The sequence below is a fragment of the Ammospiza caudacuta genome, chromosome 2, assembly GCF_027887145.1.
Source record: "Ammospiza caudacuta isolate bAmmCau1 chromosome 2, bAmmCau1.pri, whole genome shotgun sequence".
NCBI classification, from domain to species: Eukaryota; Metazoa; Chordata; class Aves; order Passeriformes; family Passerellidae; genus Ammospiza; species Ammospiza caudacuta.
Genome location: NC_080594.1, coordinates 90,137,624 through 90,163,174, shown reverse-complemented (window position 1 = coordinate 90,163,174; position 25,551 = coordinate 90,137,624). Strand labels below are relative to the sequence as shown.

At 43.5% G+C, this 25,551-nt stretch overlaps 1 protein-coding gene across 2 annotated transcripts in view; it reads left to right on the top strand.

Moving 5' to 3' along the window:
* The first annotated feature begins 14,557 nt into the window (after positions 1-14,557).
* REV1 (REV1 DNA directed polymerase) overlaps positions 14,558-25,551 on the top strand; it is a 54,692-nt gene continuing 43,698 nt past the window's right edge. Inside the window, exon 1 of one of the 2 annotated variants that reach the window (XM_058824691.1) lies at positions 14,558-14,775. The gene's annotated coding sequence lies outside the window, so the exon portion shown is untranslated. The remainder of the gene's footprint in view (positions 14,776-25,551) is intronic. The other variant, XM_058824692.1, reaches the window with a different exon arrangement.

Here is a 25,551-nt window from a genome sequence, read left to right as displayed (position 1 = left end):
TAAATTTTGACTGGGGAGGGATTTAAATATCTAAGCTCAGGTCTCTAACTAGCTTGAGCTAATAGTTTCTAATCAAAACAAGGTATTCTTTTCTGTGTATGAAGTTATTTGAGTTAAAACATGGCAAGAGTGGAGGATTTAAGCTTAAATGCTCTAAATGAGGTATACACGGCAATTTTTTCTGTACTGGCTGCTTTATACCAGGCTCACAAAAATCATCATCATCATCCAGAGAAAACCAAAAGAAGAGGATAAAGCTGTCCTGTCTGTTTCCAAGCATAAGACCGGGGTAAATTGATACCCACTTCACATGCTTTCATAAAGCTCCTGTAAAAGCATGAATAGGTGCTTTGAGATGATAGAAGGCAGTTGGAATGCTGAAAGCAATCCAAAATTCTCTTTTGATTACAGATTTATAATGCATGCTTTCTGAAAATTTTACACTAAAGAAACAGAAGTGACCCAACTGGGTCTGCTTCTTCAGTTCAGCTGTTCTATTCACCTTTCATTTGCCTTACCGGTGCCAATTTAAAACATGTGGGTCAGGCACAACTGGCTCATAATGAAGAAATGACATTTGGATTACATTGCATTTATGTAAGTATTATTAAATACTCTCATAATTATTTAAGAAGAAGACTGCACTAACCGGTGTCTTCCTAATTTTAAGTAGTGTTGCAAAGTTTCCACCATCTTAGTTGTCCTCTCTAAAATAACCTGGACAGATTCTAATTCCACTACAGCTCCATTTTGAGCAAGACAGCAGAAACAAAAACTTTGGATTTCAGCACAAAGTATCCCAACCTCAGCATTGAACCCCCTCAGCAGCATTTTCCCAGATAATATTCTTCAGATTACTTCTGAACATCATTCAATTTCCAATTCACTCACAACTTCCTAACTGTGAAAACTATTCATTTCCAAAATTACGTATTAATATGAAAGACACCTTGGTTTATCTAGCTAACACAACAAAATAGCACTGTAGTATGAAGTAGGCTCAAAAAATAAGAAACACTTGAAAGTCAATTTTTTTTTTTTTTTTTTTTGCTTCCAGACTGTTTGGAGCTTTAGTTGTAGAAGACAGAATGGTGCAAACAGGGCCCCCATACAAAAACCATGGCCCACAAGAGCTGCACAGGAGAGGTACCTTCAACTCCAGAACTCTGAGAAAGCTTTCTGCACTGTCATAACAGGACAGGAAGATCATCTATTTAACTGAGATGCAATTTAGTGCCTGGCACCCCTGAGAGCCCTGGAGGTCACTGTCTAATGCTGCATGAATCATCTGTGACTTTCCAAGGAGCAATTCCCACAAGCAAGAAAGCACAGCCAGAAAATGAGTGCCTCAATACCAGAGCATTTAGCACACAAAGTGAAACATGTGTAAGGTGAAGTAGTTGTGGTTCTTTTGACGTGGAAGACACAAATTGGCTTTGATAGATCTACAACTCCATGTACCAACCTGGGCTGAGTGGGCTGGAAGGGATACACCTCCTGCTAAATATCAAGGGGAGCTCCACCTTCAGTGTGCTGCTCGTGCTTTCAGATCCAGGTACATCTTCCAGGCATGGCATGGAATTCCAGATAACCCTGCCTTACTACCCTTCACTGCATCTGGGACATATTACCAGAAAATTAGACTTTTAGAATGTTCTGAATGACTACAAAGAGGTAATAATAGGATATCTTGTAGATTGGCATGGAAAAGCTCTTACTGTGAAGACAGCATGGACAGTGTGGGCAATGCATGTCAAATCTACTAATTTATGAAAAGGAAGTCATAAATAGCTTAAGGATGGCATAAAACAAGACATATAGCAAAAGGAAGTATTGAAAAGGCTTTTTCAATTAAGGGTAAGACCTTTCTTCTTGAAGTGGTAGAAAAAAGGGTCTAGGAAGGGGAGATAAGGTCAGGTTATCAGATAATGCAGTCTTCCTGGGTGGCAAGATATCTGCCAAATGAAATGAGACAGCATGAATATTGGAGATGCCAGACAGGAGCTAGTTACAGTAATTAAGGTCTGAGGTGCTGAGCTCAGCACCAAATGCCTAAAAACCAGTACAGACAGCTCAACCAAGACATCTGACCAGGGTACAGCTGCAACCCACACAGCTAACAAGATATTCACCTACTCGGGCAGCACTGAATTCTCCTCTGGCATACTTTCCATGCCCCTCCCCAAGCAGAGAAGATCCTGCAGAGACAAATGGAGAATGAGAATGAGCGAGTTTGGGGTCAGAGGGTGTAAAGGTAGAGGCGGAGACTATCACCAGAAGAGATTGAAAGGAATGAGATTTGTTTATCTCAGAAAAGAGGCAGATAGGAAGGCACACAGTAAGATAAAATACCAAATACTCTAGAGAAGAAATATCTGACATTTTTCTCTAACTTGCTGCATAACACAAGAATAAAGGAACATTCAATGAAATGAAGACCTCATGCATTCAAAGCTGATCAAATGAAAGTCTCTTTCACATAATGTGTAATTGGACAGTGGAAGATATCACCACAGGAAGCACTGAGGTCAAGAACTGTGCAGGATTCAAAGAAGGATTGGATGGTTATATGGATCACAGGAATATCCAGGCAGAACAATTATGTTAAACTTTGGAAAAAGTAAAAAGACAGGCTTTCAGAATTTAAGCCAGTACCTGACTACAGGAGAATTAAAATAAGGTTTCTATAAGGGCAGATTATCCCACATCTTTCTTGGAGGTCCTTCTGTCCTTGCAAGAAGTTGATGCTGTTCTCTTTAGGCCAGAACATCAGTCTGCATGAACTACATGATTTCTGTTTTCCCACTTCCACATAAGCTTTAGAGGCACTGAATAGCTTTGTGTAGCTGCAATAAAGTCAGCAAATTCAAACTCTTCTTTTTTCACTAGTGATACAGCCATGGCACCCCCTGCAGTTAATCAGCACAAGGTGTTTTTATCTCAATTTCCTTTTTCATAGTGTGGCTACAACTGTGGAGATGCAGCCTTGCAGACATGGAGCGACAGCATTCGCTACCTCCCTCACCTCACCCCAGAGACAAGCTCAGTCTTGTCAGCTCCTTTTCACTGTCTTGCATTCCCTCTTACAGAGGGGGCAAAACTTGATCAGGACCTGAGCTTAATCCAGTACCAAGCTCTCTGTTGGGAGGTTTGTGCAAATGAACCTCTAATTTCCTGACAATATACCCTGAATACTGTCTTCTCTGGCCATGGTGCTAAATGGAAGAGCCCAGGCCTCCTATCAATGTCCATGCAGTTAAACAGTGTGCTCTAAACCATGTCTACCAGCTTCAGGACCTCAGGGCTCAGCAAGATATACAGGCTCCATCCAACTCCTGCAGCAGTGGTAGCAGTTCTGTATTTACACCACACATACAGCAGTTCTGTATTACACAGCACAAGTCAGTAAATTTACTTCCAGTGCCTCTCTAATCCCCGCCCAACCAGGCACTATTTTTCTAAGCATAGACAGTTTCCTATGCTATCCTGTAGTTTCCCAGACAGGCATAGGCACCTGAAACCTATTTAACTGCAGTTTTAGTGCTTACATACATACCCTTTTGCAGGTATTCCTGCTTCCAGTTTTTCCCTCCTTCCCTAGCCTGGTAAACTACCTGTTGACCTCAAATTCAGCCTGTTGCTGTCCCAGCTTTTCACAAGCAGTACAACAATCTCCCAGCTTTTCACAAGCCCAACAATCTCTATCTTAACTAGACCTGAAGGAAGACAGGGCAACATTTACCTTCCTCCTACCCTTTTCTCCTCTTTGAATGTGGTTTGGGGGAACCCACATTCAGTATGGCTTGTGTGCAAAGGTTGTTCACTCTATTAGCGGGCAGATAGGTACAGCTTAGAAATCTGCACAAACAGAATCCAAATAAAAACAAACCCTGAGGCCCTGAGGAGAGATTCTTCCCTTAAATGATTTTTCTACTTTTATCTGTGTCTTTATTTGTCCTCCTGCTTGTTCCACAGGACACCTCCATGTACTGCAATTGTGCATCATTCACTTGACTGAGTTATGTGCTCCTGAAGCTGTATTTCACCATAGCCAGCTCAACGGAGTCAGAAGGTAACTGTCCTTTTCTTGTGCAGCAGTTTGTGAAGCTTCTGCTCTCTGCTCAGTACCACTTCCTTAATTTTTACAATCTTGTATTAATACAACTATTTTCTGGTATCTGTACTGATCATTACTGTAATTTTAAAATCTCTTTAAGGTCTCTTTGACCCCTCAGAATGAGCCTCTTAACTTTGCCTCAGAACTGAAATCATTGAAACCATTAAGAGTTTAGTTGCTTTATAATGCACCTTTCTCCAAACATAACCTTCCTGAGACAGTGACCCATGCTCCAGGCAGTAGTCTGGGGCCTAATAACCATTTTCCAGGGGACTGTATTACCTCTTTGGTGGTGCATTATAGCTCACTGTTCCATCGGTCTAGTGTCTTGTTTGCCTTTTTTATTGCAGCTGTGCACTGAAGTGACGTTTCCTATGTGCTTTTTTTCCACAGTAACCCCTTTCTCCCTCTGATCAGTGTGTTGAATATAACACCCACTCCCTACATTTGCTCTTTGTTCCCAGACTAATTACTTTTCATTTTCTACACCAAGCAGTATTTGCCATCTGCTGGCTCATCAACTAAATGATCCAAATCCCTTTTGAATCCGCTTGCATTGTTCCTTATCGCTTCTCTGTGCTTCCAGTTTTACCATCCAGCCAGTGGAGATTCCTTGTACACAGTGCTCAGCTGAAGCACAGTAGCAGAGAAATGGGAAACCACATGATCTTCTCACACCTAGGGCAGAGCATCCTGCCTGCATTTGCCACTTGCTGCATTCATATAGAAAAGAAGGGCTCCCTTTGGAAAAAATTAGGCTCACATATGCTTCAGCCTGCTTGAGCTAAAGGATGTCTTTAAGCCCAGGCCCTGTGCTGGAGGACAGTGCAAGGCAGTCTCTTACACCAGGGATCCCAAGACAGGATGCAGCTTTCAGAGACCTCATCTGGTGTCCCCACATCAAGATACAGCAGGTACTCCACTGCTCACCTCACAGCTCCCATAATGTGTCCTGAAAGAAGAGGCACATCTCCTCACACCTTGTCCTGTTTGTGTGTGCACATCTGCACATGGGGAAAGGGGAAAAGGAAAGATGAACATGGAAACAAGATGAGATTTCACTCATACAGAAACCAGCACCATCACAGCCCTACAGGCAAAAGTATCGTTTTCCTCTCAGCCCATCAGGGCAATTTCTGAAAATCCAGCACAAAGGCCTGATTGTGGGTGACCCAATTGTGACCTTATGGTACCTTAAGGGAGAATACAAAAAGATAGACAGAGACTGTTTGCAGGGGCAGGTAGTGACAGAACAAGGGGGAATGACTTCAAAGTGAAAGACAGTAGGTTTAGATCAAATACTAGGAATAAATTCTTTACTGGGAGGGTGGTGAGGCATTGGGACAGGTTGTCCAGAGAAGCTGTAGATGTCCCATTCCTGGAAGCCCTCAAGACCAGTTAGATGAGGGGCTGAGTAACCTGGTCTAGTGGAAGATGTTCCTCCCTATGGCAAGGGGGGTTGGCACTAGATGATCTTTAAGGTCCCTTTCAACCCAGGCCATTCTATGATGAATTTATGAACTTGCTCTGAAATACCTCAGGAAATGTCCAGTGTGTGGAAGGCCAGATGTATGTGTAAGAATCAGGGGTCAGCTGGGGACATCCACTTTTTTCCAGGCTCTGAGAACCAGAATAGTGCAGGCTAAGCACTGATGCTTTTAAAACAGGGTTTATGGGCAGGCTTACACTGTGCTGAAGCATGTGCCACACAGCATTCTCTTGGAAATTCTTTCCTGTCTCAGCAACAGGAAAGCCTGACTTGCTGGTCTGTTGCCTTTGCCTTATTTTGTTTGTCATTTAAGGAAAAAAATGTCTTGGATCACCCAGAGTGATCCAAGAGCAATGTTCAGGATTATTTTTTTTGGTTTTCCCTTGAAAGCATTGCACACACTTTATGCATTAGCAGTTGCCTACCCAAACTACATTCAGGTAAGAGAATTAGACAATCTGTGCACTGCTTGCAAATTTTCTAGTAATTTATGTGGAAAATGACCACAGAATGGTTCATTCAGAAAGTCACCATTTTTAGGGTCCACGTGTAAAATGATCTATTTTTTTCTTTACAGTTCATTGATTTTCTGAATCCCAAGTTCAGAAAGACCGAGCTTGATTTCAAACATTTGCTGCTCCCATTTATAGTGTTTTTACATGGTGATTTGAGTTAGGACTGCAAAACATAGATAAATCTTTAATAAGCTATGAACGTCACAGGAAATAATTTGTGCCATGCCTTTCTTGGGCAGGCAATCAGCATAACCAGCCAAACTAACTTGTCCTTGCTTGTGATTGGAGACACTACTTTTTATCTCAAATTTTTCATGTTTAAAATCAGCTGCAGTTCTAGATGCTTGGCATTTCTGAAAACAATTTTTAACTCTAATTGAGCATGGAAAAATTAGCATTTACTCCTTACTACACTCACATCCTCTGCTCTGCTACAACAGTGCAGTAGGAAAAGGGAGTTTTGCTAACTCATGGCATTCTTTATTAATATGTAAATCAGAGGAATTCATCACAGTCATGAGTGGTAAGATTTTTCATAGTCTTCCTTTTAGTCTCAGGTCTCTAATAAAAGAATGAAGCTCCAAGCTGAATTTCACTTTGTCTGAGATTTTCACATGAGTCTGAAGAGTTAGCATTCTGAGAGAACAGTGACAGCCAATATTCAGCATTTTTAAACAGCAAAACTGCTGCAAGCTGGTTTAGACCTGTCTCTGTACATCACAGCTGTATCATTTGTGCAGCACACAGCCTCACAGAACTGCCTGGAATTCAGGAGTGTGATTGGACCATGCATCTCTAGGATTATTCAATTCACTGGAACTTCTCAAAACCTTCTCTACCATAACATTTGGACCCCACCCAGAACCTCAGTCTTGGTTTCCCTTCTGGGAAATTTGCATACAATGAAAATATGACAGGAATCTTGCAAAAAGGGAAGGATTCCAATGTTCCTCAATGACAGTATGATTTGCTCCATATCATAATATGAAGCAATTGAAATTCTCTCCAAAACCTCTGCAGAGGCCTCTGTCTATATGCAACCCAACCAAACAAAAAAACCCAAACTTGTACTGACCAGTCTCCTCCTCCGGCTCACAAACATCCTCGGGATATTTTTGTACCTTTAGCCTCAGCTCAGATGTTTTTCCTTTTCTACTACTTTCTACTACTAGCATGGTCATAACACTCATGCCACTTCATCCTTGCTGACATGCTGTCTTCTTTTTCCCCATTCTACTATCCACATTCTACTTGTTTATCCCTTCTTTAGTGTTGTGGCAATTCTGACTCTCTGGGACTCCACACTGAGCTGAGAGCCAGCACAGGCCTGATCCATTCAAGGGGCTGTTTTCTCACGAGCTGTCAGTTTCCCTGTACCTCAGAACAGCCAAAGGATAAAGTGTTATGAAGACTGTGATGCATGGCAGAGAAGTGAGAAGAATACGAAAGACTGACTTTTGTGACTAACATTCATCTTAGCTAATATCAAACATTCCAAAGCCCATTTACATATGAGCTAGTCACCCTAGAGTCCACATAGTCAGGTACATTCAAGGCTTGCTCAGCTGTGGGTATCTACATTAGGAGAAATTAACTCAATCCTTCACTTCTGGTTCAAATTGCACCTTCTGTATCAGCATTCACTAAATCCACTACATCCACTCTGCTGATGTCAATACTGTTTTTCAATACTTACATTCTTAAAAATAACACAAGCTGTAACATGAAGAAAAGTATGCCAGAGTACAGTTCTGTCTTCCAAAGTACCTCAGGATCCTTTCTGTCTGTTAACTGCACATAGCATTAGAATCTGTAACTTGTTTGGTATTCCCTGTTATTCAGGAACCCTGAGAGACAGAACAAATACACTGACTAATTTCTACCATGGCGAAGCTGAGCTCTCCTATGGCTTTAGAGAGAAAGAACCCCAGCAATAATTCATTGCCCTCTGCGCAGAGAGAAGAGAATGTGTAAGCCTGATTGAATGTTGTCAATGGCATCCATTAAATCTCTGATTACAATACTCACAAAAAAAATCTTGGTGGGAAGTAAAATATATGGACTTCCATATAACTGAGATCTCAAACAATTCTGAGGAGAAGGAAAACACTGTCTCCAAGCAGAAAAAGGGAAAAGAACTGGAGGTAACTGGCCTCAAAAGAGAAAAATCCTTCCCCTTCCTTAACACAAACTGCCTAGAGTTCACAAAGAAAGAGATTTCAGAGAGTAAGAACCCTCCTCCTATGCAACTTGTAAACAGGCCAGCAAGGGGCCTTGCAAAGTCCTGCAGTCAGCAGGGAATCCATCTGCTGGGTCACTGTCAAGAGAGATCCATGTCTGAATATGGAGAAAGAGGTGAGAGACACAGCTTTAGGCTTCTTTATGTCATTGTGATCCAATATGCCTACCCAGGGTTTTGTTGTTGGTTTGAGGTTTCTCCCAGTTGCCTAACAGTGATTTTGTTGTTTTGAATAGACTGTCCTGTGTTGTAGCAAGCAACTGCTTTAGGCAGAACCCTGTAACAATGTCTGTGTCCAAGCTCAGCTGGGAACAATCAAGAAACTGTAAGAATCACGGCAAACGAGATTAAGGTCTCCACTTCAACTTCTCTTTAAAATAGAGGCAAAACTTGGAATCGGTGAGTATTAGCCTAGGAAGACTACAAAAATAAAAGGTAAATGGAATAAAGGCACACATTATATAAATAGGCACAGTATACTCTTACTTAATATCTTTGAGTATTGACCCACGCTTTCAGATTCATTAAAAATGAGGCTGCAGGTGGCAATCCAATAATGTATTTTTGCCCTTCACACAAGGAATTTTGCATGGAGGGAACTGCTGAAATGGAGATACCAGAGCACTATTGAGATGATGTAGAAATCTTTGCAGATGTACAATTTTCATCTAAAATAAATTCTACTGCAGTGTCCTAAACCACTTCAGCACAAAATTAACCAAAATAAAACTTATTTTTATGTATTCTTCCCAGTTGCAAGGGCAGATGCAGCACTGATGTATGACTGGGAGAGGATTCTTCACCATCCAGCTGTGCCCACAGGATCTTCACCAGCAAAGAATGTTGCACTCACCAACGGTAAAGAGCAAGAGGAAGACACAACCAACATGTCTTTAGACTCTTCAGTAAATCAACACTTTGTGTAAAATACGCCTGATGCATTGCTCCATTCTGGACATTAGTGCACCTCTCCAAAATGACTACTGGGGGGGGTAAAGTAGGTTCATGAAATAAAGCCACATGCCAGCATGTTCTACTCTTCTTAGCTGGGCAGTGCGTGAGACAAATATATATTGGTAACACCTTTCCCTTCAAGCACTGGTCCTGTGATCTGCAGTAGTAACTCAACAACCATATTGCTCCATCATTAGCAAAATGCCCGAAGCTAAGGTTAGCTCTGATTCTTTCCAACAGCCTTTCCAGGTTTGTTTGTTTTTCATAATTGCTTCACTACCCATAATTTTTCACCTAGGTCTTTATTCTTGCCTTGACAATGCCTTCTGTGCAAAGAGCCTCAAAGCCACTTCCCCTAATGCCAGGCCCAAATGGAGACTGCTGCTCTCTGCAAGGTTTGATTTTATGTTATTTTATCCTTTCAGGACTGTTCTTAGTGACATACTGAGAAAAAATTTTAAAGGGGGGGAGGGGGGATGGTGCAGATTGTTTGCAAGTGTAGATTATCCTAGAGGTTTAGCAGGTTTTTGTTGTTTGGGATTTTTTTCTGTTATGTTTAAAAATCATACCAGAGAAACAGGGATTTCTATCCCTGGCTAGAAATCTTCCTTAGGTTCTTTCACTCTTGAAAGAGCGAGAGCAGCTCTGTTTAGTAGAACTAATTAATCATAATTGTAATAAAACATTTATTCCACTTCAAAATATCTGACTGCATTGTGGTTTAGGAGCTAATAGGCATCATGATTAAACAGTAGGTGTAGGCAGTGATATGTAATAATGCTACAATCAAACGCTGCAGATGAGATTTTACAACAGCCCTTTCACTGGTTAGCATGAAACAATAGTGCTCGGTCAGGAAACTACTGCAATAATTCTGCAGCTTTTACATGTCAATATTTAGGGCATTACTACAGCAGGCTGTGTTACTACAGCATTGCAGGAGTTGTGAAATGCGTCTCTGTCGTTCATAAATTGCCTCGGCCCTGCGAGAGACGTGCGAAACTACAGACGGGCAGGCTTCCCCTCCCTCCGGCTCCGCGCCCGGCTCCTGAGGGGCGGGAGGGCGGCGGGGCTGTCAGGGGGGCTGTCCGGAGAGCGGCGGGGCTGTCGGCAGGGGCTGTCCGGAGAGCCGCTCCTGAGGGCCGGGAGGGCGGCCCGAGGGGCGGGAGGGCGGCGGGGCTGTCAGGGGGGCTGTCCGGAGAGCGGCGGGGCTGTCGGCAGGGGCTGTCCGGAGAGCCTCTCCTGAGGGGCGGGAGACGGCAGGGCTGTGAGCGGGGCTGCCGGCGGTGCCCTCCGGAGGGCGGCCCGAGGGCAGAGGGCGCGGGCCGTGCCCGCAATGCAGCACCGCCTCTCCGGGCGCCGCCCCGGGCGCACAGCAGCCGTGTCCCCCCGCCGCGCTGCCGCCGGGACGCAGCTGCCCGGGGCTGTGCTGGCCGTGCCGGTCCCGGATCCCGGCTGGCTGCCGCAGGGTTTCCGTGTGTAACACGTGTTTGTGCCGAGAACAGCGCCACAGCGACGGCCACGGTCTGAGCCACTCGCGGGCAGCCGGGCTGACTGTGCTGGGGATCGGAGACACCGCTATGGAACAGCCTTCTGTGCCTAGGGCGGAGACAAACACCTGAATAAACTACAAGGCTGAACCTGTTGGTATGAAAGGGTCCAGAGACAGAGATGGATTCAGTATCCCCTGTTCTCATCCCTCTCTGCCCGAATAAAAATCACGTCCGAATTTACAGCCGAGAACTAAACCTGAGTTTGAGTTGAACACACCCAGCATGAATTTGATGCAGGTGATCCTTCCAAGAGCTCCTGAGCCAGGAGAACTACAGAGTGAGAAGTAAGGACCTTTCTCCCATATGACAAGGAAAAAGTCCACTGCAGCTATTCTCAATTGTTTATTTGTCTGTCAGGACTGCTGCTTACAGCAGCTGCAGGCTGAGACTGCCATAGTAAAGCAGGGAGCAGCAACTGGCTGTCAGTTTCACCTCATGGACCCTCTCTGGAAATGGATGAAGGTGGCGAAGACACCTTCTACTACAATCAGCTTGGCTCTGGTAGAGCCAAGCAATTAGAAATTCTCTGCCCTTTAAACATAACTGCCTGCAGACCAGCAAAACAGCAGGCAATGGAACAGGCCAAGTTTTCTTCTTCCTCTGTGGAATGGCAGAAGATTGGTGCTCTGTTGGCCCTTGCATTGCTGTGTAATTGACAGGCCAACATCGCCCTGGGAAACACGTGAGACTGGAAAGAATGCACAGAAATATCAGCATGGGGAAGGATCTTCCCTTGGTGGCTTTATGTGCCCTTTCCGACAATATGAGATGTTCAGGTCTGAAACCTTCAGGTGCCATGGCAGCCATAGTCACTGCTTGGTAACACCTCCTATATTAGCCTGCAAGTAGCATGACCCTGAACTTCTCTAGTTTCACCTGGAAACCTTTGTGCTGAAGGTACTGAAATTACATCAGACATACTTTCCATAAGTTGGAGCAGATTTTGACTCAGAAAATGAGATTTACAGGTAAGGGCTGCTCAACAACACCACCTCATTGAAATGCCCAGCTAAAACCTCAGTCCCACTGAACACCTAGTGCCTCTCTCCCCATCCTCAGATTGGATTCCAGACTCAAGGAAGACAGCAAGAATGTTTTAGTGAAGTCAGCAGGCTTGAACCAGGCCTCACCCTGTAAATACTTACCAACACTAAGCAATAAACTCAGTTCTCAATCTGGCTACTATACCCTAAGATGTTTCTCTGTCAGTTCAGGAGCTTGCTGGTGAAGATGAGTTACACCATCAGGGTGTTAAAAGACAGAAGATAACTCACTACTGTTATTTTTTGGCCCTTTTCCTAGACTTTCCTATTTTTATCCTCTTTTTAACATTAATTCTGTTTTCTGTTTCTTCCTAAACTAATATTGGCCTATTTTAACTAACTGTATCTATTCTTTGCTGAAAGTATAGAATGGCTGTTTCAGTTTTTTTCGCTGGTAACTATTACCCCAGCTATATTTCACAAAACAAAATAGCTGTCTCCATATGCCTCTCTAAATAATTGTTGGTTACTCTTATAATTTGCTTATATGTCAGTTTCTATTTAAAAATAAAATACAATCATTGACTAACCGTTTTAAAGCTGTTCTTGCTAACTTAAATTAATCCCTGTTCCACTTGTCTTTCTGCCTTTCTGCTCCACAACTGCCCCCTAGAGAAATAGCTCTGTAAGAAAAAAAATAATGCACATATCCAGCCATGCAATACTTTTAACAGTTAGTTTACTCTAGACTGGCAAGGACTGGGATTGGTAGAGACATTTTCTGGCAAAACTGGAAAATGTTGGCCCAGTGAAATGGATATATTCTAGATAACATATATTTTCTAAACAGTATTTTTCAGAACTTTTTTTTTTTCAGATAATGTAATTGCTGATAAAAATTAGACTGAAAGCAGCCAGCCACAGTGTCTCCAAAATTTGACTTAAAGCTGGTCAAAACTCTAGTTAGTGCTTCCCTCTGGCAGGAAACACCCATATAGTGAAGACAAGTTTTATTAAAATACTGAGCAAAAGTCAAATATTTGGGGTTTTCTCATGAAGGTGCTAAGAGTTGAGCCATAAATTTTTCTCAAAGTGAAATGCAGCAACCAGTCTGGCTAAAATAGCTGATGCTCAGCTGAGAGACACCGACCTGAACTTGAGTTTTCCTTATCCTGCATGGATATCTTGAGCAGTGTGTAACTAGATATGGGTGAAAGGCTGGACATTCATTGAGTTTTTGATGTTATTACGCAAAGTAGAGGAAAAAACTTGAAATTGTAACATTTTTCACAGAACAAGACAACTGTGGCTGTGCAGATGGAGAAAAGAAGGTTCCCCATAAGCCCTTGTCTTGCAGTGACAGCTTCATCCCTGGAACTAAATCCCTCTGGGTCTGAGTCCATCTGACTGGTGTGGTTATAACCAAATTGGAGTTTTGCCTAGCATCAGTGGGGACTCCTAGCTGATCTGTTTATGTGGACACAATTGTAGGACTGGGGCTATTTGCTATTTATATAACAAATTCCATATACCAGAATCAGAAGAAGTCAATAGTAATTTTTATGTGAATTGCATAAAGTAGCACAATGTATAAGATTGGTGTTTCTCTCTTATTTCCCCTACATTCCCATACCACTGTTACACCTGCTTTCCTATACAAGAATCTCCACATACCCTATGTTTTCCCCCAGATTTGGCCTTCCATTCTTCTCAGCCTCCCCATGGATACACCTCAGAGTATCCCCAGTGTACTGAAAGGAGGTTGTAACCAGGTGGGGCTTCACTCTCTTCTCCCAGGCAACTCCTGACAGGGCAAGCTGTGCCAGGTTAGGTCTGGGTTGGACATCAGGGGGAATTTATTAATGAAAAGAGATGTTAAATATTGGAATGGGCTGCACAGGGAGGTAGTGGAGTCACCATCCCTGGAGGTGTTCAAGAAACAACTGGATGTGGCACAGTGCTATGGTTTAGTTGACAAGGTGGTAGCTGGCTGAAGGTTGGACTCGACAATCCTGGAAGTCTTTGCCAATCTAAAAGATTCTGTGCTTCTGCAGTTAAAAATGCAGAATCACATGGGAAGAGCCAGTGGAACAAGCAAGCCCTTCTCCTGTGGAAAAAAGTCCTTCTACAGCGAGGGTGGCGAGGCCCGAACCTGGCTCAGCTCCGGTTCATCCAGGAGGCCCCAGCCCGGTCAGGGACCGGGGCAAGCACCGCCACAATCCCACTCGGGCCTTCCCCAGCCGCGTCCTGGCCGCAGGGCGGTGCCGCTCTCGGGGCTCCGGGCTGTTCTGGGCAGGGCACTCCCCGGGGCCGGCCTTCGGTCCCGGCGCCGAGTCCCCGCCCGCCCTGCTTGCGGCGCTCCCGTTGGGCCGCCAGGGGGCGCCGCCGCCCCGCGCCCGCCGCAGCCCGCCCGCGCGCCTGGGGAGGCGCGCGAGGTCTCGCGCCGCGCCGCGCCCCGCCCCTCCCCGCCGTCACGTGCGCGCCGGCGGCGGGCGCCTGTCTCCCTGCGGGCGGGCCGCTAGGGGGCGCCGCGGCCCAGGGGCCCTGCCCGGGCCGGCGCGCGCCGTTTGTTGACCGCGCGGCGGCGGCGGGTTGGTGGCGCGAGACTCTCCCGTGACGCGCTCGCGGGAAGGGAAGGGGTGGGGGTGGAGGAGGGGCTGCGCCGGGGACACCGAGCGAGGTGCGGGGAGAGAGAAGGAGGGAGGGGAGAGAGAGAGAGAGAGAGAGAGCGCGGCCGGCGCTGGGGAGGAGGAAGAAGGCGGGCAGGAGGCGGCGGTTGCGTGCGTCCGTCCGTCCGTCCGTCCGTGCCGGAGGGGGAGCCGCGATGTGAAGCCCCACAGACACACAACACGCACACGCACGGCCCGGCAGGGCAGGAGGCAGCGGCGGCGCTCCCGGGAATGTGTGTCTGGGACGCGGCAGAAGGTGAGCGGTGGCGGAGCGGGCGCCTTCCCCCCCACGGCTAGGCGGACCCATGGCGGGAGGGACGTGCGGGGGGTGGCTCGGGACGCGGAGAAGGAAGGCAGGGAGGAAGGGAGGGGAGAGGGGGCAGACGCGGGGCCCGCAGCCGCTGCCCTGCTTCCCAGCCCCTCCCTGGGCCCGCGGCCTGGGCCTTCCCCGTTCTGTTCCCGGCGCGGGAACGGGGGGAAGGGAAGGCAGAGGGCAACGGCGCGCGGCGTTATGTAACCGGCGCGCGGGGGCCTGGCTGCCCGCGCGGGAGGGCGGAGGGGACGCGGGGACAGAGCCCGTGCGCGCCGCGAGGCGCCGCGGGGGCGCGCCAGGTGTGCGCGTGTCCGGGTCACCCGCCCCTCCCCGCACCTGTGTGTCTGTCTGTCTGTCTGTCTTGTCCGTGCGTCTGTGCGTGTCACATGGGGCCTGCGCTGCAGACACAACACGGGTCCCCCAGGCAGAGGCGGGGAGAGCGGGGCTGTGCCACAGCGTTGTGCCAGCGCGGAGGGGTCACTGCAGGGAAATGGGCTGCAGCGGGAGGAGGGGGGAAGCCCGAGCCCTGGCGCGGCCGTGCCCTCTGGAACGCTCCCCGCGCTGTGGCTGCGCCGATCTGGTCTGCGGTTTCCCGTAGTGTTTGTCACAAGTTGCTTTTGCTGAGCAATAGTGCTGGGTATAACTGGTGTGCCGAGGGGAAGAGGGAGGACCTGTGCTTGATGAGTAAGCCCGTGCTTGCCAACACTGAGGGACTGATGTGTTCGCATCTTGACCCCATCCCCTCTGATTTTGATGCTTTTTGCTCTACAGTTACCACTGACTTGACCTGTGATACTGAGCTAAAAGCCCCTGATGGGAAATGGGCTTTAATGGCATGTTAACCTTAAGAAGGAAGAGGAGCATAGTATCACCAGCACGTCTGGGTTTTCTGAGTAGAAACTCTGTGGTTTTTGTGCTGTAATATTCCATTATTTCTGCTGCTTTAAAATTAAGATCACAGTCTTCAGAATGTCAGGGCTGTGAGTACTTTGCTTGTGTTAATAACTGTCTTAATGAAAAGATGAGTTGATGTTTGTTGTGCATCTTGATCTAAAATCCAGTCCTACCTCAAATTTGACACCGTAATCCAAAGAGGCAAAACCAGGGGGCTTTAATTTTATAATCTGAATTCTTTATTCATTTAGATGCAATTGTTGCTCAAGTAGACCTGGCTAGAGCAGTTACCTGATAACCATTAGTTGCAAGAAGTTACAGCTAAAATTTGTTTCCGGAATAATCCTGTTTTACTAAGGTTTATGACATTTGACACAAATGAAATCCAAGATCAGACAGAAATCCAAATCTCTGACAAATTCCTTGCCATCTTGCCTAAGCATGTAGTTATTACCCATTCCCACCATATTGGTCTTTCATTCAGTCCATTTCTTCTGCTGGATAAAGTACCAAATCCCTGTTAGTAAATAATCCCAAGCTGTCACACTGGAGGTCACTGGTAGGACAGTGTTAGTGGAGGCACAGTGCACACACCTACCTTGTGACTCACTCATGTTTAACTACTTGAAGAAAGACTTTTTTTTCAAACGGCAAAGTGCCAATAGGAAGACTTCATTAGTATATTTCAAGCCTTAATTGTAAAGTGGTTGTACAAAACAGTATGTGTTTTTTTTAGTACATTATTTAGTAATGAGCCCTTCAAACCTAGGACCAGTCCATCTTTCTGAATGGTACACACACTCTGGTACAGCCTGTTCTGGTGCAGTGATAGTGTGCTGTAACAGAGTGCCACTTTTCATTAGTTTTTTCTGATCCCTTGACCCATATGATTTCTTGAAAGAATTTTTATGACAAATTTTCAATCTTTCTACCATCCCCTTCATTTACTAGAGAGATTAAAAAAAATAATTAAATATGGTTTTGAGTAGGTAGAAAAAAATTCATGTGATTACACAGACTTTCTTTTAATAACTCAGGACAAGCAGGAAAAAAATAACTTTCCTGACCCTGCCATGTGCTCTCCTCATTTAATTTGTTAGCTATTATTTATTTCATAGAAAATAGAGGGTTTTTTTAATTCAACATTTTTCTTTTTTAATTAAAGGGGTATATTATCACTGAGATTTCTGTCAGCTCTTAGGAGGTTTGCCTGGTGTATATATAACAAGGGAGCTAAATATCCAAATGTTAAAACCCTTCATCAAGAATATAATGTAGATTCATTTGGTGATAGTCCCACATGTTTACCTAAGCATAGCAAAATGAGGAAAAAATTGGAAACAAGTAGAAATGAGAGTAGCCATGGAATTGCAGAAAATGTTGGAAGTAAGAGAGCAAACCTTAAAAATCGTGAGGAATTCTTAGACATGTGTCATACAGTGTACTTGTGGAAGTGTCTTTGTCTAACAGGTATCTGTAGTGCTCTGCCCCAAGAGCAGCTTTTTACTCTGATGTGGAAGCCAGACAGCATTTCATTGGACACACAAATGTTTTTAGGGAAGAGGGCCTGCCGTGTCTGTGATCCCCTCACTCTGTAGTTCATGTGGAATATCTGGTGCTCGTAAGATAGAAGTCAGAATTAGGAAAGGCTTCTTTCTCAGTGTTCAGCAGAAGAGAGGTGAGTGTGCAGAACAACCCTGAATTCTGGGCTGGAATGATAACTTCCATTCCTGTGGCTTTTATTTCAAAATTGACTTAAGCACTGCTGCTGTTGTAGCTAAGGAAACCATGAAATTCCCCTAGGAGATAATTTTAGTTTGGTATACCCATAGCAAGGATTGTATATTCCATATTCCTTGCTTTAAATGCCTAGGCAGACTGTGGGCCCTGAATTTCAGTGTTAGCTCTTGGCTAAAGCAACTCCTTTCCTATCTCAGAGTTTCAGGTTTCCCAGCTGGTATCCTGCCTATTTGGTAGTGCTGGAACTGGTGACTTGAAATTCAGTTACTTGCAGAAGTAAAGCTTAGCCATGCTGTGGTTAACTCTTCTGTTGATTTTGCTTTTCCATTCCCAGCTCTATATAAATACTTTACTCAAGTCCCATTGTAATGGAATTCTTGGTTGTAATCTCCTTATTTGGTTTGCCTCAAGTAGTGCACATCTCTTCAGTGTCTGGATTTATGTAAGTAAATAACCATGGAAAAGAGAAAGGTGGTTTCCCTTAGGAGAAGACACTGCTCAGGTACCTTGCAGAGTCATTCTTGCAAGCACAGGTGGATTGGTTTGAATGCCAAAGCAAGAAAGCAGTGCAGAAGCTGTGCAGAGCAGGATCAAGAACTACTCTAAGGTTTCTCCGTATTAACGTAGAGATTGGCAATCTTCTGGTATGTGAGGTATGTGGTGTATTTTGGCAGAATCCTGAGGACTGTTGATAGTATATTTTGTCAGGTTCTAGTTGTCAGTGAATGTCCAAACTGAAATAAAGTTCTGCCCACCATGTTCATGACTTCACCTCTTTGAGCTGGCTCACATCAGGTGTTTGTACAGGGCATGATGAGTTAGCATCATGAACAAATGGTTGTGCTCCACTGAGGTCATTTTGGAAACCTAGGAGCTGTTGCTTTTTAAAGGAAGTAATGAAATTGCTATTAATTTTTACAAACAGGAAAGCCCCTGACCCCATGGCATGTAAGGTAAATGATTAGTGCAGTTTCCCAAGTAGTGTATTTTACCATTCTGTGAAATTGAATGCAACTCCCAGTTGAAGTAAAGAACTAAAATAATTTATATTGAAAGGATACTGTTCCTAATTTCTGGATCTGCTTGTTGTTTTCAGGAAACATTAGAGCACTCAGCTCTAATACTGCCTTTTCAGTCATAATTCCTTGATTTTCATTTTCTAATTGTATTATTCGGTAAGCAATTCCAAGAATCCTATTAATAAACCTGTAGTAGGGGAGAGGTAAGGTTGTAATGACTTTTTACTGTAATTTCTGGTTGATTTGAAGTTTTAAGCATTGCCCCTTCCTGTAACTTCTCTATTGATTTTTAACCCAAGTTTTAAAATTGTAGCATTTGTTTGGAATAGGCCATTTTTGCTCTGTAGCCATTTTGTATTGATCTGTCTCCACTAAGCAGCAGTGTAACATTGCTGGGTTTATGTCAGAGGTGCTTAAAATACCAACTTAGAACCAGTACAGGCCAAGAACACAATTCAGATTTGAGTTTAAATTCAATGATCTTGAAGAATTAGAGCATTTTTGTTTTTTCCCTGTATTTTTCCTGGAAAATACAGAAACATGGTGCTCTTCTTATTTTTCTCTGAATCTAGGAGGAAACTTGATAACATGTTGGGTCAGATCAGAAGTTTGTTTTGTTAACAAAAAGCAAACACACTAAAATACTTTCCCTTTGTGTTCTGAGCTTCTGTAGTTTGTTGCCTTTAAAAAAAGAGAATATGTTTTTATTCCATTTATCTGTTGAACAGATCTGGACTTTTAGCATCCTTGGTATCCAGTATCAGATAATCTTCAAATAAACTAGGCTATAGATTAAAAAATATTTCCATTTCTTTTGATCTCTCCACTTGCTAGTTTCATCTGATGCTTCCTAGTCTTGTTGGTCTGAGTTGATGAAAAAAAGTAATATCTGTGGACTAAAGAAAGCTGTAGAAAACTTGAGTAGAAACTTGAAGCTTCAAGGCTAAGTATAGAAGCCTTATGTTTTGAAGATTTTACTTCAAAAAAGATTTTGCAGCTTTGAAACTCTCAAAGGCAATGTCAGAAAAGCATTTGGGAACTTGACTGTGCAGTGTCAGTTGAAATTAGGTAATGTCATTCAACACTGCTATGAACAGAAGATCTACCTATTTCAACACTGAATCTGTAGTTATCAATGCTTTTGCTGGTGAAGTTGTTGAGGTCTTAGAGTTTTGCTGTCATACATGGGTAAAGAGTCCTCCTTAGTGTCTGACATCATCTACCATTTCCAAACTAGATGCCTTCTGTCTCATTTTCCCTGAAAAGCTTGGCAGGATCAACACTTGCACAGTGATAACATTGGATTGACCATAAAGCACAATTGCCTTGGGTATGTCTCCTAAAAAAACCCCATCATCATCATCATGGAATAGTCAGGCTTGCAAAGAACCTTAAAGGTCCATCTGGCTCCAGCTCTCTGTCATGTGCAGGGAATCCTTCCACTAGGCCAGGTTGCTTAGAGCTCCATCCAGCCTGGTCTGGAAGACTTCCAGGGATGGGGCATCCACAGTTTTGTGGGTAGCTTGTTCCAGTGCCTGACACCCTTACAGGAGAGAATTTCTTCCTGATATCTGATTTAAACCTACTCTCAGTTTGAAGCCATTCCCTCTTGTTCTGTCCCTACCTGTTCTTGTAATATTCTCTCTCCTTTTTTTTTCTTGTATTCTCCCTTCACATACTGGAAGGTCACAATTCCATCACCCTGAAGCCTTCTCTTCTCCAGGCTGAATAATCCCAGTTCCCTCAGCTTCTTGTCACAGCAGAGGTTCTCCATCCCTCTGATCATCCTGGTGCCTCTTGTCTGGACTTGTTCCAACAGGTCCATGTCCTTCCTGTGCTGGGACCCCAGAGCTGGACACAGCACCCCTGGTGGGGTCTCACCAGAGAATAGGGGGGCAGAACCCCCTTTCTCACCCTGCTGCCCACGCTGCTTTGGATGCAGCCCAGGGTGTGATTGGCTTTCTGGGTCATGTCCAGCCTCTCAGCCATCAGCACCCCCAAGTCCTTCAGGGCTGGTCTTCATCTGCTCATTCCACAGCCTGTATTGATTCCAGAGGTTGCCCCCCACCAGGTGCAGCACCTTGAGCTTGGCCTTGTTAAACCACATGTACCCTCTCATTACACTGCTTACAGTGCTGGCCCAGAGTGGGGATTTGTTTCTGTGCCATTCACTACTGCCAGAGGGGTCAGTCTGGGTAGCCAGCGCTCACACTGGTCAGCAACAAAGCTCAGTTTGTTGTGTGTGCATATCCATACAGATACCCATGCACATGGGTGTAGTCAAATATCTAAATTCAGTCAAAAAGATGCAGTCTCTTCTGAAGGATTTACCCATCTCCTGGGCTGAAGTCTGGAGAAGCTGAAAGCAGTATATATCAGGTTTTCACAAGCACAGTTCCTCTGAATTTGATGTTAATAAATTCAGAGCATCCACAGATTCCTTGCTTTGATCACCTCATGAAAATTTTGCAGTTATTTTTGAATAATTATACCTCCACTTACCCACTTTTTCTGCCTTGTTAAGTTTTTCTTTAGCTTTACAAGGATGTTTCAGTTGTGCCTGGAAAGTCTTAGAAAGTTCTTAATTATTCAGCAATAGTAACTCTTCTAATTATTTGGGAGTAGTGATCATGGGTTTTCTTATGCTACGTACTGACTTCTTGGCCTATGCCTTAGCATAGACTGCTTGGGGAAGGCAGGATTTGTGGGACTGGATTGTCATACTGAGTGCACAAACCAAAAACCTTCTAAACAAGTTCTGTTGATTATTAGGTAGAAAACTAACATCCCAGTCTTCATTTTTAAAGAAAAAAGAGACATCATTCTCCCTTCTCAAATATTACAGATAGCTAAACAGAGGGGATTGGAGGATAACTATGCAGCTGATAAGACCATCTTGTTTATTGTTTTGGATACTCAAATCCAGAAGAGCATTTCCTTTTGGTGATTTACAGTCTCTTCACTGTGTTGGTATTTAGAGTCCTAGTTTCACAAACCATGTTTCTGATTCTGATTTTACTTAATGGTTTTTATTCTGGATTTTAGGGCTGGCGTAAAGATTATGAATGGGCCAAGTCCTCTTGGGGTTGAAGCCCCAAAAGAATTTAAGCACAGAAAAGAACTGATGAAGCCAGTTGATGAAGTTTGCTGAATCTTATCATTGTTTTGTGGCACTAAGAACCCTTGTGTGAAAGAAGTGATACTTGAACTAGAAAGTGAATTGAGCTGCCTGGTTACACACAGCAATGAACATTCGTGAAGAAAAGCTATTCATCACTGGAGAACTCTGGAAGGGGCTGGGGAAGTCATGACTTCACCAAAAAATGCAGACATGTTGAAACTGGAGGCCAGTCTTCTGTAAGCAAAAGGAAAAACCAGGTTAAACCACTGCTTGTGACAAGCTATAAATGAACTGTAGATGTTACTGAGTGTTATTCCTAGAGGGAAATTGACAGTTGGTTTCAAGTTAAATCTGACTTCCTATTTTTTCAAAGAATTAGCCATCTCAAATGCCATGTATGAAAGCAAAAATGATATCTTGAAAAGAGGTTGTTCAAAGCTGGTGTGGATTGTACAGTGATCCTGGTTTCTGGACCTCATGCTCAGGCTTCCTCAAGTTGTGACAAGTAAAACAATTGTCTGTCCCAGACTCCCATGTTAGTTGTAACAGGATATAAAGACTTTTGTCTTGTACAACTCTGGTATAAAGTTGTTACAGTTATCTGCTGTACAGCTGCTTTTCATATTATTGTGAGGTTTAGCCAGCAAAAGAAATTCATATTTCTTAGTTGTTACTTGTGTGTGAAGTATTTAGTCCATGATTGTACTGATCATGAGAAACTGATCTGAAATAGAGACCATTTTGAGTTGCAAAAATAGTCAGTTTGGAAGCTGGATTAGTTTAGCAAAGAGTTCTCTTTCTGGGGGACTGATTGAACTGGAAGTTCTCAGAGTATCATTTCTTTGCTGTCAACCTCAAATGAAAGTATGCACAGAACACCATTTTAGAATAGTTATCTGCTCATGAGGAGTTTCTTCTGCAGGACTTGGAAGTTTTTCCATGTTTTAAGTGAGTTGTATGGATGCCATGGATGCTCATATTTTAGAAAAATGGTATTTCTAAATTTCTCATACTGTTTTCTAATATTTTAATTGCCCCAGATTTTGAAGTTTGTTCTTTCCTAATTTACACTCTGATCTTTAATCACAGGACATGGAGATGGTGTTGGATGTTTTTGTGGATAGCTATTGGTTCAAGTGTCCTTCATCTAATTTCATTTCTCTTTATTTAAAATATCACCAAAGATTGAACTGCAAAACAGAACTTGCTGGTTGGCCCTGTAGCATCAGACACTTGTAGTTAGTGCTTATCCTGTGGGGACAATGTGGAGCTGCTTGATTGTAATTTTTTTTTAAAGCCTTTACTGTGTGGAAAAGGTAAGGTAGCCTATCCCTTTGGTTTATTGCAGGGGAAAAAGCATAAGCAGCCCTACTTAGTGAGTAGCCAGCTCATTAGAACTCTGTATCTACATTGCCATTAGTGATAGTCATGGCCCAAAAGTTGATTTCTAGAAATCACTAAGATAATTTTAAGATCCCATCCATTCCTCTCTTTTTGCCTGTCTGCTTTGGCTTTATCTGATGCTTTTGTAAGTCACTTCATCTTGCTAAACTTGGGGAAAGCTAAACCATAAAATTATGTCAAATTTATGTTGATTTAGTGAACTGAACTGCACATAGCAGCATTGTGAATGTGGGGGTCATATGAGCTTGGGAAGAAGGGATAAAGCCTGTTAGGCCAGCAGAGGCTGAAGAGCAGAATCACCCCTTTTGGTAGCAGTCAGCCAACAATTTGACTCAAACATCTTATGAAACTTCACCCTGAAACTTTATTTCTCTTCTAGAATAAAATTCAGTTGCTTTGCAATGTACTAATTAGTAATTTCAGTATAGAATAGTAGTGCTAACCCTGAATTGTCTGAAATCACAGGCGTTTAGGCATATAGTATCTTTTAAAAAGCTTTTGGCTCTTTTGTGTAAGTTCTTTTTGCTGGATTCTGGACTTCTTAATATGTGGTAAAAAACTAGTTTTCTACCCTATAGCAGCAGCTCTTTTCCAGAAGACTCAGCCGAGAGTAAGACTCTTGCGCTTAGAAATGTATAAACACGTAGGATAGTTCTTTGCTCAAAGAGCTTGAGGACTAGTGCCAAGCAGAGTGGTGAGTTTGATGTGGGAGGTGGAATGTAGAGGCATGAAACTCAAACAAGCCACAGACTACCCACTTGATGGGAAAAGCCTTCTAAGCCCTGCTGAGCTGGGATGAATTCAGTCTCGAGTTCAAAGAAAAGATTCTGATACTCATTAGCGGTGGCCCGAGACGCCCATATTTCTGCTGGAGTTACACCTTTTATATAGGCTTGTGGCATGTGAATATGTTAAATAAATCAAGTTCTTTTGCATTAAAGGACAATGACAGGATGTCTGCTCTGGTCAGAAATGCAGACTAGCTGTTTTAGTGTGTTATACTTCCATACAGCTTTCAGTTACCAAAAATCGAATTATCTGGATGGAACATTACTTGTGTGATGCATTTAGACACAACTTTGGCGGGGTTATTTGTTGAGTCACAGTGCAGCCTCATTTTGTCTTTGGAAATAGTTCATATGTTTTCTTGTAGGGCAGAACCATAAAGTTTATATTCTGCTAGATTCAAGTTGGCTACTTGAAGAGGTAGCAAACACCTCTGCACTGTGTATATGCTTAGCAGAGAGATTGCTGAAATGTATGACAGAAGCAGGGAGTAGTACTGCAGTGGAATTAAAAAGCTCATGATGATCCATGTTCACTTCTTGCAGAGTCATTGCAGAACACAGATCTGTGCTCCCAACCATTTTTCCCCATAATACTGTGGTGGTTTTGGTCTGGGTTGGTCCCTTAGCTGTGTTAATGAATTTGTGCAAACAGAGAAAACTGTTCTGAAACAAGTTAGATACTTGAAGAAAGAACTACAGGAAAGATGAACTCTGAAATTGGCTTGTTTGTGATGGCTGAAGTCCTCTGTCTTGATGTCTACCCACCCACACCTCTACTTCCCACCTTCATGTATTCTTTACTGTTTCTCCTACTCATCCCTTCATCATGATTCCTGTAGGGGGAGCATCATACCATCCTTACATTTCTTATTTCATGAACCAGTGAGCATGTTTAAAATCTTGCTTAACTTTTCCTCTGGTTTAATATATCTTGGGCAAGGTATTTCTCACGCTCGTTTGTTCCTTAGGTTTCAGCAAGGCAGCTGCAAGAGGTTACCTTCATTTTTAAGGAAAAAATCACACTGTAAGGAGAAGTCTTAAGCAGAGAGGTTTCTCTGTAGTCCAGAAACCTTGGTTCATCATTCAGTTCCTGAAACCATAAAGGGAGAAACTAGTCTCCCAGGTTTTCATATTAGCATTAAAAAAATAATTTGTGACCCTGAAAGGGAAGACTTGAGCCAGAGACATCTTGTAATCACTGAAGTGCCATGTTCCTAACCTGAGTGTTCAGAATTTAAGTGGACTGGCTCAAGTGGACTGAGTCAAAAATTGCATCTGCTAAGGAAATGGTAAATCACTATCAGATGTTTTAAGTAGGCATTACAGCCTAGCTTCTTTAGTTTTGTAGGCTCTAGAAAGATAACTTCTGAGCAATTGATACATCATGTTTTTAGCACCTTGACCTAAGTAGTTTTGTTTGATTTCTAATTGTAATCAAACTAGGCACGTAACTGTGATTCTGATTTTATAGGCTTCACTTTCAGACTAGAGATCTTTCTTCCTCACCTTCCAGTGTCCCGAATAAAAATGAAACGTGTTTCAAGGTTTTAGAAAAGCTCGCTCTTATGAAGGCAGTTCTTCAGTTTATCAGGCATTAGATATTTTAGTTAATCAGGATGTTGTTGTATAGGGATCAGAGTTAAGACCTATCAAATCCTGTCTTCTCAGTGGTTGGTGTTGTAGTGATTCAGAGTATGCATTTTGTACAGTCTTTGTTTTTTTCAGAGCAAAAGTTTGAGGTTTTTTTATATGA